Raw genomic sequence first — 23,163 nt, 5'->3', positions numbered from 1 at the left:
CTCATATAATAATCAAAACACTAAATGCCCAGAACAGAGAAAGAATATTAAAAATTGTAAGAAACACAGGCCAAGTAACATATAAATGCAGACCTATCAGAATTATAACGGATGTCTTAAAAGAGACCCTAAAAGCCAGAAGAGCTTATACAGAGGTCTTGCAGACTGTAAGAGAACACAACTACCAACACAGGTTACTATATCCTGCAAAACTATCAATGGGATGACCTAGAAAATTACTTGTGGCTCATTTATAGAAGAATGTTCTGTGAATATCCATTGCCCATGAATTTGCAACTGTTATAAAATATTAAAAGAATTTAGGAATAGGAAAAGCATACTATTCAATATAAGGTAGCTGGATGGACTAAACATTAAGGGAAGAAGGGGGGATGAAATTTGGTGCACACAAGGGAGACTACCTAAATTGTGACCCATATATCCAAGGAGAATTCTGGTGTCCCCTTCATCCCATTGATGGGAACTGTGTGTAGATGTTCAGATAAAATCTGCATTTTTTATTATTTTGTTTTCTGAAGCTCATAATTTTCTCTTTCAGTGTTAATATGCAACCCAACATTTCTAATACACAGCTTTACATCCTTTGTGTCTTACAGTTTTGGGAATTGTTGCTTATTCACATGCTCAGAACACTAGTATTTTTTGTCTGTCAGTGACAATCACATATTTATTACTTTCTAATTAGGGCACGAGTCAGTAACATTTGTTCTCCCTCTCTTGGACCTGTAGCTGTCACCCCTGCTTTTGTTCTCTCTTCCACTATCCCTTTATGTTTTGCCTTTCTTCAGGGTTTTTTTTTTTGCTGCTCATACTTTAAACATTCCCACAATGAATTAGACAATACCATTGGACAAAAACTCTCAGGATTTACCTATAACATAAAAATGTTTACTCTGACTGACTTCCATACCTGCACAGAAATTCCATGACTAAAAGCTTTCCTATTTTGTGTTGTGTGTGTCAAGAGTTTTCTTACTAATTCAATGAATACAGTGGGTTTGGGGCAAGGACATTAGATATCAGAATTCATGCAGAGTAAATAAACACACAGCAAAACACACTCACAGAAACTGACCCTGCTGAAGAATGTGAACAAAGTACTAAGGAAGACAGCCATGACTGTGTTAAGGGTTCTATCAATTACACTTATTCATTACTCCTTTCTGATTGTTGATCCTTTTTATGAAGCAGTGTAAACCTTTAGCCACCTCAGCAGGCAGTCATTGGCCACATCTGCAGCCACCTTAACACACTTGTGATGACTAAATGGAAAATGTAGAGAAATATGTCACTTTAAATCATCAATGTCCTCCAACCAAGGAGAGAAGGATATTATAAGATAATACATCTAAACTTATGTGTCACACCATATCCCCTGAAAACATTGAGATTCGGGAAGCCAGTAATACTGTTTGACCCTCTTTGAGCAAAGCTGATGTGAATGTTACAATTACTGTGCTACAAACTCTCACTTTTGGATTTTGCTGTTCGTTTGTTACATTCTTGAGGACATTCTGCATTATCATTCATTTTATGTCTTTTCCTGAGAGAATTATGTTGGCATAATTCTAGGAAAAAACTAAAATTAACATTATCTGACCCTGTTTGTGAAGTCTTCCTTACTTATGTCCTTGAGATTCTTATGATTTGATGAAGATACTACTCCAGGGATCTTATTGGCCTATCTGACCCAGAACAAACACAAACAGTGCAATTGGTATAGGATTAACAGAGATAAATGCCAACCCCTGATAAAACAGGACATTAATTTACTGATTCAAGGCCTCCCATTAAAACACACTTGGAACTCTCTGAAAGCATAATTTAAAGAGAGAGGGTTATATAGTATATACACCCTAGAGCAATAGAACCCAGTAAATAAGAGGTATTGACAAAATAAAATTTTCGTATTTATAGTATAGATGAGGAAACATATAATAAAGAAATTAGATGTTACTATTTGCTACTCATAAAAATACTCTTTCAGACAATTTCTGTTTTTCTGGCTGCTTTAAAACTAGAAATACCACAGGCTTAAAATGAAGCTGTCATATAATATATTTGGTGCGGAAAAGAAAACCTTTAGTGTCTTTTAATTAGAGACATCAGAATGATAATAAAATAAAATGTGTTCTGCTTGTACTTACCAAACGTGGCTTAATTCATAACCCGGGTCATATAATGAAAAATCAAACGGATAATATCTACTTCTTGAATACTCAGTAGTCTGTCTTTGTTCTTGGAAACCTGTATAAATAAACAATCTGGTTGCCAGTCAGTCAGTGCTGCAGAAAGAGAGTAATTGCTAGTCAATCAGAGACTCAAGATTCCCTGGACCATAATGTCCTGACACTTTCCCTTGTTTTGCTGGCTCTTTCTTTCCATTGCTGAATTAGAACATCAGCTCCCTCCACCATCTCTCTAGTTTCAAGAGGTAGTTCATTAATTCTGTGGGAGCACTTGTTCACTTTTTGGTATTGAGTAGTCCAGGGCATTATTTGGAACATAACATAATTTAGCCTAATAATCTAACCTTAAAAGGGCTTCCATACAAATGAATTGTGGCCAAATCCTTCCCGTTGTTCCCCACAGGGAAGAATTTACTTCATCACAACATATTGGAAATGATTGAGCATTTCAGAAAGTGCCATATGGTGGGATACTTGAGAGCAGTATGAATACTCAGTGAATAGTTTGTCTTCCTTTGTTAAAGAAAGCAGAGCTTTCAGCAGTACTAAAAGGCTGGTAGTACTGCCCTGCATACAAAACACATTAGGTGTTAATTATCCCCACCCTGATGAATGCTTCAATGCCTGTGTGGTGTTTTTATTTAAAAACAAATCTCTAACCTAGGTTTGGTTCTCTGATTTATGCCTGAACACATCATCTTGGAATGCAGAGTTTAGGATGTGAATACTTTAAGGAAGGCAGCACCATCATCATGAAGAAGAAGATAAAAGCTTCAGACATGCCCTGAAAAGCAATGTGATATTTAATTTTGAATAAGTGTGTGATTACAGTAGCACTGTGTGGGTGTTGGAAATTTTGTCAGGGAGTCTCCTGGCACTTTTTTCAAACAACAGAACTCTCATTTATGGACATGTCATCAGCCTGTTTAGAAGCACGCTGGGCATTCAGGTTACTCTGAACTTTCAATGACCTGATCTTAAAGAGGAATGTAATCACACCAATGAGTGACAGGGTGGTTGTGAGAAGCCCTACTGGAAACACATAAGTGCTTTGTTTCTTTATCAGGGCTTCTTTCTTTACTGGAAAGTTTGGTGGAACGTCAATGGTGGTTTTGCCATAGAGATCTACTACATGATTCCAGGTAACAGAAATAACAATAACTGATGATCAGAATTAAGACAGAGCACTTGTAACACACTATCTGAATCTCAGGGACTGAGGCTTCGATTATGCTGACCCTAATGGCTGCTGAGCTAAAAATCACAACAGCAGGTTTTATCACCATTGCCATTAATATCAGGTTCTGTGCACATCGAAATTCAGGTGAAATTGTCCAGGTCGAGTTGACAGGACTGTGTACCAGAATTATGGTTTCAGTGGTAATAAGCTTCCCAGAGTCCAATGTAAAAAGGCTGGACAACCTTATTGTCGAGTTCCCAGAGGCGCCAGTATTTGCTGCTTGCAAGGATTTTATATATATATATATATATATATATATATATATATATATATATATATATATATTCCAACAGTTATGAAGTAAACATTCCTTGCCCCTGCTATCTCCATGTTTTATTTCAACAAGCTATTCTGTAGATACTATCCTAATGAGTGTGCATTTCTATAGAACAATATGTTTAATATTTCATAATTGAAATCAATACAAACACAAACATAAATTTCTCATTGAAACTAGGTTGGTGTAAAACTTCATGTTAGAATGTTTATTTCCTACTATATGTGTGGTGTAGAGGTGATTTATTATATAATCAAAACTACAATATGTATGTAAAAGATGAGGAATAATGAATACATGTGTTCTGTATCTACATTTTATGCATTATTGCTCTTTGTGAAAATTGTCTTCATTGTGATGCAACATATAGTGTATCTAGACGATTATGGCTGAGCCATTATCACCTTTGACTCAAAAATGACCTTTTATATTTTTATTATAAAATAACTTATATAGATCTTTCACTTCATTTCAATGCGTGTGCTAAAAACAAAATGAGAAAATCATACTGAGATATCCTGATGAGTCTTTCAGAGAAAGCAAATAGGGAAAAGACATTCAGTGATTCCAGCATGTGCATAATGTCAATGTCATTGAACATGCAGAAGGTTGAGTGGTCAATACTATGCATCTCATTTCAAGGATAGATTATCTGTCAGCAAAGCACTCTTCCAAAGAATCCTATGGAATGTGCTTTCTAAAATGATCAAGACAGTAAAAGTGTCAAATGGGAAATTTAATAAACTTGATCATGGGCCTGCAGTGGATGGAAATTGATTGGGAATCAATATACGAATTTCTTACCAAGGCATATCTAAAGCAGCAGACCACAGAACCATTATGCTTTGAATGATAAAAGAAGCAGGATGTAGAATGATGTGGTGCCAGACAAATTTGCTAGATTGCAGAATATGGTACTAGTATTTTCTGAATCCCAATGAGAGATATGAGTTTTTTGTAAAGAAACAAATAGAAAGCCTTCATATGTCATATTTTACCTTCTTGTATAGCAACCCATTTGGAAAATGACTATATCCTCAATCTTCTAAGTCATTGGAAATATTGAACAGAGAGAGAGATAGTCAGAAGTAGTGATAAAGAATCTAAATGAACCGGCGGATCCCGGACCGCAGCAGCTCTCTGCTCCCAAACCCCGTGGGAGAGAGACCTCACCGCCTGATCAAGTGGGCACTCCTGAGGCTGCAGAGCGGAGGAGACCACCAACACTGCCCACCCCTGCCCACATCCCTGGCCCAAGAGGCAACTGTATAAGGCCTCTGGGTTCCCGTAGGGGAGGGCCCGGGAGCGGCAGGACCCCTGCGCCTGAGACACTGCCGGAACCTGAAGGAAACAGACCGGATAAACAGTTCTCTGCACCCAAATCCCGTGGGAGGGAGAGCTGAACCTTCAGAGAGGCGGACACGCCTGGGAAACCAGAAGAGACTGCACTCTGTGCACATCCAGGCGCCAGAGGAAAACACCAAACGCCATCTGGAACCCTGGTGCACGGAGGCTCCTGGAAAGAGCGGCGCAGATCTTTCCGGTTGCTGCCACAGCGGAGAGGACTTAGGCAGTACCCCACGAGCAAACTTGAGCCTTGGAACTGCAGGTAGGACCAACTTTTCCCCTGCAAGAAACCTGCCTGGTGAACTAAGGACACACAGAGGCAAAATTCCTCTAAGGCCGGGCACTTCCTGTGTTTACCAGAAGTCCCACACCGGCGGATCCCGGACCGCAGCAGCTCTCTGCTCCCAAACCCCGTGGGAGAGAGACCTCACCGCCTGATCAGGTGGGCACTCCTGAGGCTGCAGAGCGGAGGAGACCACCAACACTGCCCACCCCTGCCCACATCCCTGGCCCAAGAGGCAACTGTATAAGGCCTCTGGGTTCCCATACGGGAGGGCCCGGGAGCGGCAGGACCCCTGCGTCTGAGACACTGCCAGAACCTGAAGGAAACAGACCGGATAAACAGTTCTCTGCACCCAAATCCCGTGGGAGGGAGAGCTGAACCTTCAGACAGGCAGACACGCCTGGGAAACCAGAAGAGAATGCACTCTGTGCACATCCAGGCGCCAGAGGAAAACACCAAACGTCATCTGAAACCCTGGTGCACGGAGGCTCCCGGAAGGAGCGGCACAGATTTTCCCGGTTGCTGCCACAGCGGAGAGGACTTAGGCAGTACCCCACGAGCAAACTTGAGCCTTGGAACCACAGGTAGGACCAACTTTTCCCCTGCAAGAAACCTGCCTGGTGAACTCAAGACACAGGCCCACAGGAACAGCTGAAGACCTGTAGAGAGGAAAAACTACACGCCCGAAAGCAGAACACTCTGTCCACATAACTGGCTGAAAGAAAACAGGAAAACAGGTCTACAGCACTCCTGACACACAGGTTATAGGACAGTCTAGCCACTGTCAGAAACAGCAGAACAAAGTAACACTAGAGATAATCTGATGGCGAGAGGCAAGCGCAGGAACCCAAGCAACAGAAACCAAGACTACATGGCATCATCGGAGCCCAATTCTCCCACCAAAGCAAACACGGAATATCCAAACACACCAGAAAAGCAAGACCTAGTTTCAAAATCATATTTGATCATGATGCTGGAGGACTTCAAGAAAGACATAAAGAACTCCCTTAGAGAACAAGTAGAAGCCTACAGAGAGGAATCGCAAAAATCCCTGAAAGAATTCCAGGAAAACACAATCAAACAGGTGAAGGAATTAAAAATGGAAATAGAAGCAATCAAGAAAGAACACATGGAAACAAACCTGGACATAGAAAATCAAAAGAAAAGACGAGGAGCTGTAGATACAAGCTTCACCAACAGAATTCAAGAGATGGAAGAGAGAATCTCAGGAGCAGAAGATTCCATAGAAATCATTGACTCAACTGTCAAAGATAATGTAAAGCGGAAAAAGCTACTGGTCCAAAACATACAGGAAATCCAGGACTCAATGAGAAGATCAAACCTAAGGATAATAGGTATAGAAGAGAGTGAAGACTCCCAGCTCAAAGGACCAGTAAATATCTTCAACAAAATCATAGAAGAAAACTTCCCTAACCTAAAAAAAGAGATACCCATAGGCATACAAGAAGCCTACAGAACTCCAAATAGATTGGACCAGAAAAGAAACACCTCCCGTCACATAATTGTCAAAACACCAAACGCACAAAATAAAGAAAGAATATTAAAAGCAGTAAGGGAAAAAGGTCAAGTAACATATAAAGGCAGACCTATCAGAATCACACCAGACTTTTCGCCAGAAACTATGAAGGCCAGAAGATCCTGGACAGATGTCATACAGACCCTAAGAGAACACAAATGCCAGCCCAGGTTACTGTATCCTGCAAAGCTCTCAATTAACATAGATGGAGAAACCAAGATATTCCATGACAAAACCAAATTTACACAATATCTTTCTACAAGTCCAGCACTACAAAGGATAATAAAGGGTAAAGCCCAACATAAGGAGGCAAGCTATACCCTAGAAGCAAGAAACTAATCATCTTGGCGACAAAACAAAGAGAAGGAAAGCACACAAACATAACCTCACTTCCAAATATGAATATAACGGGAAGCAATAATCACTATTCCTTAATATCTCTCAATATCAATGGCCTCAACTCCCCAATAAAAAGACATAGATTAACAAACTGGATACGCAACGAGGACCCTGCATTCTGCTGCCTACAGGAAACACACCTCAGAGACAAAGACAGACATTACCTCAGAGTGAAAGGCTGGAAAACAATTTTCCAAGCAAATGGTCATAAGAAGCAAGCTGGAGTAGCCATTCTAATATCAAATAAAATCAATTTTCAACTAAAAGTCATCAAAAAAGATAAGGAAGGACACTTCATATTCATCAAAGGAAAAATCCACCAAGATGAACTCTCAATCCTAAATATCTATGCCCCAAATAAAAGGGCACCTACATATGTAAAAGAAACCTTACTAAAGCTCAAAACACACATTGCACCTCACACAATAATAGTGGGAGATTTCAACACCCCACTCTCATCAATGGACAGATCATGGAAACAGAAATTAAACAGAGATGTAGACAGACTAAGAGAAGTCATGAGCCAAATGGACTTAACGGATATTTATAGAACATTCTATCCTAAAGCAAAAGGATATACCTTCTTCTCAGCTCCTCATGGTACTTTCTCCAAAATTGACCATATAATTGGTCAAAAAACGGGCCTCAACAGGTACAGAAAGATAGAAATAATCCCATGCGTGCTATCGGACCACCACGGCCTAAAACTGGTCTTCAATAACAATAAGGGAAGAATGCCCACATATACGTGGAAATTGAACAATGCTCTACTCAATGATAACCTGGTCAAGGAAGAAATAAAGAAAGAAATTAAAAAATTTTTAGAATTTAATGAAAATGAAGGTACAACATACCCAAACTTATGGGACACAATGAAAGCTGTGCTAAGAGGAAAACTCATAGCGCTGAGTGCCTGCAGAAAGAAACAGGAAAGAGCATATGTCAGCAGCTTGACAGCACACCTAAAAGCTCTAGAACAAAAAGAAGCAAATACACCCAGGAGGAGTAGAAGGCAGGAAATAATCAAACTCAGAGCTGAAATCAACCAAGTAGAAACGAAAAGGACCATAGAAAGAATCAACAGAACCAAAAGTTGGTTCTTTGAGAAAATCAACAAGATAGATAAACCCTTAGCCAGACTAACGAGAGGACACAGAGAGTGCGTCCAAATTAACAAAATCAGAAATGAAAAGGGAGACATAACTACAGATTCAGAGGAAATTCAAAAAATCATCAGATCTTACTATAAAAACCTATATTCAACAAAACTTGAAAATCTTCAGGAAATGGACAATTTCCTAGACAGATACCAGGTACCGAAGTTAAATCAGGAACAGATAAACCAGTTAAACAACCCCATAACTCCTAAGGAAATAGAAGCAGTCATTAAAGGTCTCCCAACCAAAAAGAGCCCAGGTCCAGACGGGTTTAGTGCAGAATTCTATCAAACCTTCATAGAAGACCTTATACCAATATTATCCAAACTATTCCACAAAATTGAAACAGATGGAGCCCTACCAAATTCCTTCTATGAAGCCACAATTACTCTTATACCTAAACCACACAAAGACCCAACAAAGAAAGAGAACTTCAGACCAATTTCCCTTATGAATATCGACGCAAAAATACTCAATAAAATTCTGGCAAACCGAATCCAAGAGCACATCAAAACAATCATCCACCATGATCAAGTAGGCTTCATCCCAGGCATGCAGGGATGGTTTAATATAAGGAAAACCATCAACGTGATCCATCATATAAACAAACTGAATAAACAGAACCACATGATCATTTCATTAGATGCTGAGAAAGCATTTGACAAAATTCAACACCCCTTCATGATAAAAGTCCTGGAAAGAATAGGTATTCAAGGCCCATACCTAAACATAGTAAAAGCCATATACAGCAAACCAGTTGCTAACATTAAACTAAATGGAGAGAAACTTGAAGCAATCCCACTAAAATCAGGGACTAGACAAGGCTGCCCACTCTCTCCCTACTTATTCAATATAGTTCTTGAAGTTCTAGCCAGAGCAATCAGACAACAAAAGGAGATCAAGGGGATACAGATCGGAAAAGAAGAGGTCAAAATATCACTATTTGCAGACGACATGATAGTATATTTAAGTGATCCCAAAAGTTCCACCAGAGAACTACTAAAGCTGATAAACAACTTCAGCAAAGTGGCTGGGTATAAAATTAACTCAAATAAATCAGTTGCCTTCCTCTATACAAAAGAGAAACAAGCCGAGAAAGAAATTAGGGAAACGACACCCTTCATAATAGACCCAAATAATATAAAGTACCTCGGTGTGACTTTAACCAAGCAAGTAAAAGATCTGTACAATAAGAACTTCAAGACACTGAGGAAAGAAATTGAAGAAGACCTCAGAAGATGGAAAGATCTCCCATGCTCATGGATTGGCAGGATTAATATAGTAAAAATGGCCATTTTACCAAAAGCAATCTACAGATTCAATGCAATCCCCATCAAAATACCAATCCAATTCTTCAAAGAGTTAGACAGAACAATTTGCAAATTCATCTGGAATAACAAAAAACCCAGGATAGCTAAAGCTATCCTCAACAATAAGAGGACTTCAGGGGGAATCACTATCCCTGAACTCAAGCAGTATTACAGAGCAATAGTGATAAAAACTGCATGGTATTGGTACAGAGACAGACAGATAGACCAATGGAATAGAATTGAAGACCCAGAAATGAACCCACACACCTATGGTCACTTGATTTTTGACAAAGGAGCCAAAACCATCCAATGGAAAAAAGATAGCATTTTCAGCAAATGGTGCTGGTTCAACTGGAGGGCAACATGTAGAAGAATGCAGATCGATCCATGCTTATCACCCTGTACAAAGCTTAAGTCCAAGTGGATCAAGGACCTCCACATCAAACCAGACACACTCAAACTAATAGAAGAAAAACTAGGGAAGCATCTGGAACACATGGGCACTGGAAAAAATTTCCTGAACAAAACACCAATGGCTTATGCTCTAAGATCAAGAATCGACAAATGGGATCTCATAAAACTGCAAAGCTTCTGTAAGGCAAAGGACACTGTGGTTAGGACAAAACGACAACCAACAGATTGGGAAAAGATCTTTACCAATCCTATAACAGATAGAGGCCTTATATCCAAAATATACAAAGAACTCAAGAAGTTAGACCGCAGGGAAACAAATAACCCTATTAAAAAATGGGGTTCAGAGCTGAACAAAGAATTCACAGCTGAGGAATGCCGAATGGCTGAGAAACACCTAAAGAAATGTTCAACATCTTTAGTCATAAGGGAAATGCAAATCAAAACAACCCTGAGATTTCACCTCACACCAGTGAGAATGGCTAAGATCAAAAACTCAGGTGACAGCAGATGCTGGCGAGGATGTGGAGAAAGAGGAACACTCCTCCATTGTTGGTGGGATTGCAGACTGGTAAAACCATTCTGGAAATCAGTCTGGAGGTTCCTCAGAAAATTGGACATTGAACTGCCTGAGGATCCAGCCATACCTCTCTTGGGCATATACCCAAAAGATGCCTCAACATATAAAAGAGACACGTGCTCCACTATGTTCATCGCAGCCTTATTTATAATAGCCAGAAACTGGAAAGAACCCAGATGCCCTTCAACAGAGGAATGGATACAGAAAATGTGGTACATCTACACAATGGAATATTACTCAGCTATCAAAAACAACGAGTTTATGAAATTCGTAGGCAAATGGTTGGAACTGGAAAATATCATCCTGAGTGAGCTAACCCACTCACAGAAAGACATACATGGTATGCACTCATTGATAAGTGGCTATTAGCCCAAATGCTTGAATTACCCTAGATCCCTAGAACAAAGGAAACTCAAGACGGATGATCAAAATGTGAATGCTTCACTCCTTCTTTAAATGAGGAAAAAGAATACCCTTGGCAGGGAAGGGAGAGGCAAAGCTTAAAACAGAGACTGAAGGAACACCCATTCAGAGCCTGCCCCACAGGTGGCCCATACATATACAGCCACCCAATTAGACAAGATGGATGAAGCAAAGAAGTGCAGACCGACAGGAGCCGGATGTAGATCGCTCCTGAGAGACACAGCCAGAATACAGCAAATACAGAGGCGAATGCCAGCAGCAAACCACTGAACTGAGAATAGGTCCCCCGTTGAAGGAATCAGAGAAAGAACTGGAAGAGCTTGAAGGTGCTCGAGACCCCAAAAGTACAACAATGTCAAGCAACCAGAGCTTCCAGGGACTAAGCCACTACCTAAAGACTATACATGGACTGACCCTGGACTCTGTCCCCATAGGTAGCAATGAATATCCTAGTAAGAGCACCAGTGGAAGGGGAAGCCCTGGGTCCTGCTAAGACTGAACCCCCAGTGAACTAGACTATGCGGGGAGGGTGGCAATGGGGGGAGGTTTGGGAGGGGAACACCCACAAGGAAGGGGAGGGGGGAGGGTGATGTCTGTCCGGAAACCGGGAAAGGGAATAACACATGAAATGTATATAAGAAAAACTCAAGATAATAAAAAAAAATAAAATAAAATAAAAAAAATAAAAAAAAAGAATCTAAATGAATGTTGTTCTGATAGGCACATGCTCCTCCTCATAAGAAAGCCTTGTTTATTGGCGAATTCACACAAAGAGTTGCATTAATAGCTCATGTTTAGCTTATCTTGAACCGCCTTTACCCACTGCAGGATATTAGTAACCCTCCAATGTTACCAACACTGTTGTCAGTTTCATTTAATATGTAGGAAAATTGCACAGAGTCACTAATATACATTTACAAATTCAGTTAGTTATACAGTGTAGGACCTGAAGACAAAATATTCACACACTTCTGACACTTAATGATATTCAGAAAAAGATTACTGAAGTGCAGTACATGTCCAACCTGACCTATAGGTGAGAGGCCTTCTTTGACAGTCTCTGTCTTAGCATAGTGAAAGTGACTTATGGAAAGCACATGGACAATTTACAGTCCTTACCTTTTTATCTCTCTTCTAGGAAGTTCAAATGTTAGAGACTTTCACCCATAAGACAAATCAGAAAATGTACACATTCTTCTGTTTCCATGACTAATAAAGCTAGGAGATGGGTCCTGAGCAATGGCTGGGTTCTAATGGGAACACATAAATTGGGAAAAGTATTTCAAATTAGTTATAAACACATTCATTATTTGGTGATGGGTCAAATATCCTATTTTATTTGAACAGAACCTGTGAAAATTATTTTTGGTCATTCACTTGACTACATGTTTAATTAAGTAAATCTCAAAAGAATAAACAACCTCGTTAGTTATATTTTGCCCTGTATTAAACAATTTGACATGTAAAAACATACTTCAATTTGGTATATAACCGAATATCCTGAATAAAATGTTTTATTATTTAAATTATTTGTATAATTTATCTGATTATATGTGTTTTGTTTAGACAATCCTTAATTTCCCAAACATGTTGAGGTGTCTCTGCTACTCTTTCTAGTAATAATTTCAGAATTTCAGATCTTTTGTCTACATATTTGATGCTCTTGATTGCTTTGCATGATAACTACTAAAATCGAGTTTAGATATTATACATGTAGATATCCAGTTTCCTCAGCTCCATTTTTCAAGATACGTTCTTTCTTTTCCTGTGCGTCTTTGGTCTATTCACCAAAACTCAGATGTCTGGAGTTCTTTAGAATTAACCTGAGTTCTTGATTCTACTACACTGACCTGTTTGTCTAAGTTTGTGTTGGTACCATTCTTTTTTTAACAACAGAGATGTGTGCTAGAACATGATATCTGGTATGGTAAAATGTCTGGGGATGCTATTTATGCTTAGGATACCTTTTAGTCTCTATTCTGTTCATGCTTCCATATGAATTTTATTTCTAATTTTTATCAGCCTGCACATAATGATGATAAATAGGTTATAACATTGACTACCTGAGTATATAAAGATTACTGTTTTCAGAGAAATTATTATTTATTATATACTTAGAAAATTAGAAAAAGTATAGGAACATTACAAATAATCAAACAACATTTGAACATTAATGGTCTGATTAAGGATATAACTATGAAAAATGATATAAAAGAAAAATCTACTAACGCAACCATTTCAAAGTGTATTTTTAAAAAAGCACACACTTTAATTTACTATTCCCTGATTAATTTTTCTTCTTTGCATGGAGCATAGATCATTCGTCACTCAAATTCCTGTAAGAAATTGTGGGCATTGTTGTAATATAAACAAATCTCTTGAGGAATCTATGAACACATTACTGGTAAAATGACTTTGTGTAAGAAAGGAAGCATAAATAATTAGCCTGTCAGATAATTCATGATATTCTTTATAGCTCTTCCTTTTTTTACCCTTATTGGCTTGTTTTACTGTATAATTTCTAATTTACACTTCAAATGCTATCACATTTCAGGGTTTCCCATCCATTGACCCCCTTATCCCATCATGCTTCTGAGTATGTGACCCCCAATTATTCATCCTTTCCCTCCTCCCCAACATGAAATTCCACTACATTGGGGGATCCAGCATGACCAAGGGCTTCTCATCATACCAGTGCTCAACAAGGACAATCTCTGCTATATATGCTGCTGGAGCCATGGATCTGTCCATGTGTGAACTTCTGGTGGTGGTGCTTTAGTCAAGCGGTACTCTGGTTGGTTGGTATTTTTGTTCATGTGATGTTGAAACACCCTTCAGTTCTTCCAGTCATTTCTCTATCTCTTCCAATGTGAACCCTGCTTTCAGTTCAATGGTTGGCTGCTAATATTCACCTCTGTAATTGTTATAGTCTGGCAGAGCCTCTCAGGAACAGCTATATCAAGCTCCTGTCATAATGCACTTCTGGCATCAGCAATATCATCCGTGTTCGGTGGCTGTATGGATATGGGCTGGATCCCAAGGTGGGGCAGGCTCTGCATGGCCATTGCTTCAGTCTCTGCTACAAAATCTGTCTCCATACCTCCTCCTATGAATATGTTTGTACCCCCTTATAAGATGGACTGAAGCATCCACACCTTGGTGGTCGTTTTTCTTGTGTTTCATGTTGTCTGAGGACTGTATCGTGGGTAATCAGAGCTTTTAGGCTAATATCCACTTATCAGTATGTGCATAGGATGGGTGAGTTTTCTTTGTTGTTATTGTTGCTTGTGTTTTGTGATTGGGGTACTTCACATAGGATGATATTTTCTAGTTCCATCCATTTACCTAAGAATTTCATGAAGGTTTGTTTTTAATAGCTGAGTAGTAATCCATTGTGGAGATGTATTGCATTTTCTGTATCCATTCCTCTCTTGAAGGAAATCTCTATTCATTCCAGCTTCTGGCTACTATATATAAGGTGGCTATGAACATAGTGGGACATATGCCTTTGTTATATGTTGGAGCAACTTTTGGGTGTATACCCAGGAGTGATGTTGCTAGGTCCTCAGGTAGTACTATGACGAATTTTCTAAGAAACCACCAGACTGATTTTCCAGAGTATTTGTGCCTGGTTAAAATCCCACCAACAATGCAGGAATATCCCTTTTTTCCAATCCTCACCAGCATCTATTAACACCTGTGTTATTGATGTTAGTTATTCAGACTGGTGTGAGGTGGTATCTCAATGTTATTTTGATTTGCACTTTCATGATGATTGAAGATGTTGAACATCTCTAAAGGTGTTTCTTATCCATTTGGTATTCCTCAGTAGAGAATTATTTGATTAGTTCTGTACCCCATTTTTAATAGGATTGTTTTATTCTCTTTTGTCTAACTTCTTGAGTTCTTTGTATATAGTAGATAGTTGCCCTCTATTGGATGTAGTATTGGTAAAGACATTTCCTAATCTGTTGGTTGCCTCTTTGTTCTAAGCATGTCCTGTGACTTACAGAGGCTTCAAAATTTTGGGATTGTGATGAGGAAAATTTCCCCTTGTCCTATGTATTACACAATCTTCCCACCTTATCTTCTATTAGTAGCAGTGTATCTGGTTTTATGTAGAGGTCTTCCAACAACTTAGACTTGAGTTTGTATGAGGAGAAAAGAAAGAATCAATTTGCATTCTTCTACATTCTGACCTAGAATTGATAAAAGATAGAAAAATTCTATCTTTTATCAAAGACCAAGTGACCATAGGTGTGTGGGTACTTTTCTTAGTCTTTGATTCTATTGCACTGATCTACCTGCCTGTCTCTGTATAAATAACATGCAGTTTTTATTACTATTGCTCTGTCACACAGATTGTGGTCATAAATGTTGATTTCATCAGAATTTCATTTACTGTTGAGAATGTTTTTTGCTACCCTGAGTATTTTTGCTTTTCCAAATGAATTTGCACACTGCTCTTTATAATCCTATGAATAACGGAGTAGGAATTTTACCGGGATTGCATTGTTTTTGAAAAATTTTACTATATGTATCCTACCAATCCATGCCTATGGGCGTTCTTCCCATCTTGAGAAATCTTCAATTTTTTTGTCAGACACATGAAGTTCTTGTATACAGACCTTTCACATATTTGGTGAGAGTCACACTTAAGTATTTTACATTATTTGTGGCTATTGTAAAGGATGTTGTTTCCCTAGTTCCTTTCTCAGCCTCTTTACCCTTAGAGTTGAGGAAGGCTAATTATTTATTTGACTTAATTTTACTTTAATTTATAATATTATTTTCCTGGACACTATATGTTTTTACATTTCTAATGACATCCCCTTCCAGCTCTATTCTATACCCTCTCCCAACTCACCTTGTTTCTATGAGGATGTGCCTACCCCCTCCCACTCAGTTCATCCTCAACACCCTGGCCTTCCCCTACATTGGGCAAATGTGCACTCCCAGGACCAAGAGCTTTTCCTCCTACTGATGGTGGATAATGGCATCCTCTGCTAATATGTGACTGGATTCATGGGTCCCTACATGCATTCATATTGGGTGGTGATTTAGTTCCTGGGATCTATGGTGTGATCTGATTTGTTAATATTGTTGTTCTTCCTATGTCATTGAAAACCCCTTCAACTCCTTTAGTCTTTTTTCTAACTCCTCCATTGGGGTATCCTTGTTCAATAAAATGGGTAGCTGCACACATACTCATCTGCATCAGTAGGGCACCTGCAGAGCCTCTCAGGAGATACCCATATCTGGCTCCTGTCAGCCAGCATGGCTTGACATCAGCAATAGTGACTGGGTTTGGTGGTTTCATATGGAATTGATCCACAGGTGCAGTAGTGTGTGGATGACCTTTAGTTCAGTCCTTCTCCACTCTTTGTCCCTGTATCCCCTCCCATGTGTATATGTTCTCCCTTCAAAGAAGGAATGAATCATCCATATTTTGGTCTTTCATCTTCTTGAGATTCATATTTGCTATGAACTTTTTATTAGTTATTAGAAGCTTTCATGCTAATTTCCACTTATTGACGAGTGCATGCCATGTGTGTTATTTTTTGACTGTTGCTAATACCATCCATTTTCAAAAAAAATATGTGTAGTTATTGTTTTACTTAGCTGAATAATACTCCATTGAGTAAATAAACTACATTTTCTCTATCTACTCTGGGTTATTTCCAGCTTCTGTAAATCATAAATAAAGCTTCTATGAACATAGTGGACCACATGTCCTTGTTATATTTTAGAGTATTATTTGGATTTATGCCTAGAAGTGGTATAGCTGTGTTCTCAGGTAGTACTATTTCCAATTTTCTGAGGAACATCAAGACTGGTTTCCAGAGTTTTGGTACCAACTTGCAATCCCACAAACAATGGAGGAATGTTCCTCGTTCTCCACTTCCTCACCAGCATCTGTTGTCAACTGCGTTTTTTATCTTAGACATTCTGACAGGTGTAATTTGGAATCTCAGGGTTGTTTTGATTTGCTTTTCCCAAAAGACTAAGAAGCTGAACATTTCTACAGGTGCTTCCCAGCCATTTGGTATTCCACCCCTTTATCTCATTCCCCTACCCCTCCTTTTATGAGCATGTTCCCCCTCCCAAACCACCACCTCTCTCTCACTCCCTGCCCTGATATTCCCCAAGTTTGCAGAGTCCAGCCTTGGCAGGATCATGGGCTTCTCCTTCCATTGGTGCCCAACAATGCTGTCCTCTGCTATATACATGCAGCTGTAGCCATCGGTCTGTTCAAGTGTTCTCTTTGGGTAGTGGTTTATTTCCTGGAAGCTCATTTCAATGGTTTGCTGCTTGCATTCACCACTGTCTTTGACATACTCTGGCTATACCATTCAGGAGACAGCTATATCAGGCTCTGCTCAGCATGCACTTCTTAGCTTTATCAATATTATCTATTTTTGGTGGATGTATGTATATGGGCTGGATCCCCACTTTGGCCAGGCTCTGAATGTCCATTTCTTCAGTCTTTGCTCCAGACATTCTCTCCATATCTCATCCTATGCATTTTTGTTCACCATTTTAATAACTGAAGCATAGACACCTTGATCATACTTCTTCTTGAACTTCACCTGGTCTGTGGATTGTCTTTTGTGTAATTTGAGATTTTGGACTAATGTCAAATTATCAGTGAGTGAATAACATGTGTTTTTTTGTGATTGGATTATCTCACTCAGGATGATATTTTCTACGTCTGTGATTTGCCTATATATTTTAGGAAGTCATTATTTTGGATAACAGATTAATATTCAATTGCATAGATGTATCACATTTTCTATATCTCTTCCTCTGATTAATGGCATCTTGGTTCTTTCCAGCTTGACATTTTATTTTATCCCAATCAAAATGACAACTATCACCTTAACAGTGCATGGCAAATGTCGGAGGATATATGGGGAAAAGGGAACCCTCATTTACTGTCAGTGTGACTGCAAATTGGTACAACTGCTATAGAAATTAGTGTGATGTATTCTTAATCTGATTCCAGGCTCATTGGGTACTGATCATTAGGCACTGTTTCCATATTCCCCAATTGGAGCTGTCCAGAATACCATCCCTTGAATATGCTCTTTTATTCTTATAACCAGACATCAGTAATTTGGAACAGCCTGTAACTGCATGTCCTTTGGAGTAGGGAACAGGACAACATTGGAACAAGGTCTTGTCTGCTCAGATAGTCTCCATTGTTACATCACAACACTTTCCCTTGACAATATTTTATGTGCACTAATTCGTTCTACCATCAGTGTACCTGTATCTCATGCAGGTCATCAGTCTGATTTACACACACTGTGTACACTGAGGTGTCATAATATTCCCAAATATATCATGATTAAGACATTCCAATCCAGCTACTGTGGAAATTGACTCAATGGCATTTAAGGGTAAAATAAAAGCACATGCACAGTCACACACACACACATACATATATATGTATACATATACATACATACATACATATATATATATACATATATATACATACATATATATATAGTCCTTAACCAAGCCAAGACTTAATGAGTCACTAAATGATTCAAAATTAATGTTGCCCTGGAAATTCAATGCAATTGTTTAGACAATGAGACTTAGATAATTAAAAACATGTTTAAAATAATTCAGCATTAAATGGTAAATTGTAAATAGCATAAGAAGGAGAAATAGACTAAAGGAGTCATAAACACATCAAGGCAAACTGAAAACAGAAGCTTCATAACTGAGGTAAAGGTCATCTAGAGATGATCGCAGCCAGGGAGCAATCCAACATACTGTTACCAAACCCAGACAATATTGTGGATGCCAAGAAGATGGTGATAGGGGCCTGGTACAGTGGCTAGAGACTGAGGAATACAGAGTCAGATTCTCTCAGCCAAGGGATGGACTGAAAACAGGACCCACAATAGAGGAGTTACAAAAATGTCTGAAGGAGCTGAAGGGGTTTTCAACTCTATAAGAAGAAAAAATATCAAACAAAAAGAATTCTACAGCTCCCAGAAATTAAACCACCAATCTAAGAGTCTACATTGAGGGAACAATGGCTCCAGCCACATATGTAACAGAGGATAGCCTTATTGGGCATCAGTGAGAGGGGAGGCCCTTGACCCTGCAGAGGCTCAAAGTTCCCATGTATAAGAATACCAGAGAATCTCCGGGATAGAGTAGGAGGGTGCATGGGCGAAAATTCTCATAGAAGCAGGGGGAGGGTGGAGATTCCAGAGGGGAAATCAGGTAAAAGGATAGTATTTGAAAAGTAACTAAAGAGAATATCCAACTGAAAAAGCTGATAAAATAGGGCAGGAATAAAAAAATATCTGTACAGTATGACTTAATATAAAATGAAATAAGAATACAACTATATCAGTAGTCACATGCTGTTTTTTTTCTAAACACAGTCTTTTGTAGCCAAGACTGCACACTCCTGATATTCCTGTCTCAGCCTCCACAAGGTTAGGATTATAGGCATTCTGTTATCACTACACACAGGATAAGTTAACATCAGTCACCAGTTAAAAGAAAAAAGTCACAGCTCAACAATGTTGTTAGGTTTGGTATTTTCCATGGGAAGTAACATAGATAATGAGATGTTTCATTTGTACTGATTTTGTTTACTATTATAATTTAGGTCAATTTTAAAATCTTACAAAGTGAATTATCATAACTTAAAAAAGCAATTATTCAGACACTCTACTAGAAATGTTCAACAATGGGTGAGTGCCCAACACAATATTGCTTAGCATCCTGACTGACTTATCATGACACCTCAGTATCTGGTAGATGGGGAGGGGTAATCCATCTCTCTGTATCTCTGACCTCTTCTGGAAAAGGCACTGGTTGACATGATGTGGGAAGCTCATGGTAAGAGGAGAGAGTTCAGCCTGAGATACCATATCAGTCTGAATAGCTAACATCAATAACACAGGTGATAATAGATGCTGGTGAGGATTGGAAAAAACGGGATATTCTTGCATTGTTGGTGGGATTTTAACCAGGTACAAACACTCTGGAAAATCAGTCTAGTGGTTTCTTAGAAAATTAAAAAACTACCTGAGGACCTAGCAACATCACTCCTGGGTATACACCCAAAAGTTGCTCTAATATATAACAAAGGCATATGTTCCACTATGTTCATAGCCACCTTATTTATAAGATACGGAAGCTTGAATGAACAGAGATGTCCTTCAACAGAAGAATGGATACAAAAAATACCGTACATCTCCATAATGTTTTACTACTCACCTACTAAAAACAAACCTTCGTGAAATTCTTAGGTAAATGGATGGAACTAGAAAATATCATCCTATGTGAAGTACCCCAATCACAAAACACAAGCAACAATAACAACAAAGAAAACCCACCCATCCTACGCACATACTGATAAGTGGATATTAGCCCAAAAGCCCAGATTACCCAAGATACTATCCTCAGACCACATGAAACACAAGAAAAACGACCACCAAAGTGTGGATGCTTCAGTCCATCTTATAAGGTGGTACAAAAATATTCATAGGAGGAGGTATGGAGACAGATTTTGTAGCAGAGACTGAAGCAATGGCCATGCAGAGCCTACCCGACTTTGGGATCCAGCCCATATCCATACAGCCACGAACACAGATGATATTGCTCATGCCAGAAGTGCATTATGACAGGAGCTTGATATAGCTGTTCCTGAGAGGCTCTGGTAGACTATAACAATTACAGAGGAGAATGGTAGAAGCCAATCATTGAACTGAGAACAGGGTTCACGTTGGAATAGATAGAGAAAGGATTGAAAGAGCTGAAGGGTGTTTCAACATCACATGAACAAAAATACCAACCAACCAGAGTACCGATGGACTAAAGCACCACCACCGGAAGTTCACACGCAGACAGATCCATGGCTCCAGCAGCATATCTAGCAGAGATTATCCTTGTTGAGCACCGGTATGATGAGAAACTCTTGGTCATGCTGGATCCCCCAGGGTAGTGGAATTTCTTGGTGGGGAGGAAGGAAAGGATGGATACTTGGGGGTTCACATACCCATATCGGAAGCATGATGGAACAGGGGTTCTATGGATGGGAATCCCTGAAAGGTGATAACATTTGAAATATAAATTATAAATTATACAGGAAAAAAATCCAATAAGGTAAAAAAAGAAAGAGCTACAAAGAATGTCATGAATAATATGACAGGTTAGTTATTTATGCTTTCTTTCTTCCATAAAGTTATTTTATCTTTAATATGTTGATAGATTCCTTAGGAGATTTTTTTATATTGCAACAATGCACACAATATCTTACAGGAATTGAGTGACAAATGATCTATGCTCCATGCAAAGAAGAAAAATTAATCAGGAAAGAATAAATTAAAGTGCATGTTTTAATGTTCAAATTCATGTTGAAATGCTTGAATTTATTTATATCATTTTCTTCATAATTATTATCCTCAACAAGACTTCTAATTGTTCAAATGTTGTTTGTTTATTCATAATGTTCTTATACTTATTATAATTTATAGAAAAACAGTAATCTTTTTATACCAAGGTAATCAAAGTTATAACCTATTTACCATCATTATGTACATGCTGACAACAAATTAGAAATAAAATTCATAAGGAAGTATGAATGTACAGAGAAAAAATATAGCCTAAGCAGAAATAGCATCCTCAGACATATTACCATACCAGATTTCATGTTCTGGCACAAATTTCTGTTCTTTAAACAAAATGGTACCAACACAAACATAGACACACAGATCAGTGCAGTAGAATCAAGAACTCAGATTAATTCTAAAAAATTTGAGACATGCGAGTTTTGGTGAATAGACCAAAGACACACAGCAAAAGAGAGAACACATCTTGTAAAATCGAACTGAGAAAACTGGACATCTAAATGTATAATACTTAATCTTTATTACAATTCTTATCATGCAATGTAATCAAGGAGATCAAGAATATATACAAAACCACATGATCATTTCATTAGATGCTGAGAAAGCATTTGACAAAATTCAACACACCTTCATGATAAAAGTCCTGGAAAGAATAGGAATTCAAGGCCCATACCTAAACATAGTAAAAACCATATACAGCAAACCAGTTGCTGACATTAAATTAAATGGAGAGAAACTTGAAGCAATCCCACTAAAATCAGGGACTAGACAAGGCTGCCCACTCTCCCCCTACTTAGTCAATATAGTTCTTGAAGTTCTAGCCAGAGCAATCAGACAACAAAAGAAGGTCAAGGGGATACAGATCGGAAAAGAAAAAGTCAAAATATCACTATTTGCAGATGATATGATAGTATATTTAAGTGATCCCAAAAGTTCCACCAGAGAACTACTAAAGCTGATAAACAACTTCAGCAAAGTGGCTGGGTATAAAATTAACTCAAATAAATCAGTAGCCTTCCTCTACACAAAAGAGAAACAAGCAGAGAAAGAAATTAGGGAAACAACACCCTTCATAATAGAGCCAAATAATATAAAGTACCTCGGTGTGACTTTAACCAAGCAAGTGAAAGATCTGTACAATAAGAACATCAAGACTCTGAAGAAAGAAAATGAAGAAGACCTCAGAAGATGGAATGATCTCCCATGCTCATGGATTGGCAGGATTAATATAGTAAAAATGGCCATTTTACCAAAAGCTATCTACAGATTCAATGGAATCCCCATCAAAATACCAATCCATTTCTTCAAAGAGTTAGACAGAACAATTTGCAAATTCATCTGGAATAACAAAAAACCCAGGATAGCTAAAACTATCCTCAACAATAAAAGGACTTCAGGGGGAATCACTATCCCTGAACTCAAGCAATATTACACAGCAATAGTGATAAAAACTGCATGGTATTGGTACAGAGACAGACAGATAAACCAATGGAACAGAATTTAAGATCCAGAAATGAACCCACACAACTATGGTCACTTGATTTTTGACAAAGGAGCCAAAACCATCAAATGGGAAAAAGATAGCATTTTCAGCAAATGGT

General features: G+C 38.5%; 1 pseudogene; it reads right to left on the bottom strand.

The window, feature by feature from the left end:
- Positions 1-340: 340 nt before the first annotated feature.
- LOC100362195 (hypothetical) lies at positions 341-21,754 on the bottom strand (annotated as a pseudogene).
- Between the last annotated feature and the right edge of the window lie 1,409 nt (positions 21,755-23,163).

This window comes from Rattus norvegicus, chromosome X (genome assembly GCF_021556685.1).
Source record: "Rattus norvegicus strain SHRSP/BbbUtx chromosome X, alternate assembly SHRSP_T2T, whole genome shotgun sequence".
NCBI classification, from domain to species: domain Eukaryota; kingdom Metazoa; phylum Chordata; class Mammalia; order Rodentia; family Muridae; genus Rattus; species Rattus norvegicus.
The sequence above is the reverse complement of the archived record's forward strand: the minus strand, read 5'-3'. Positions and strand labels throughout refer to the sequence as shown.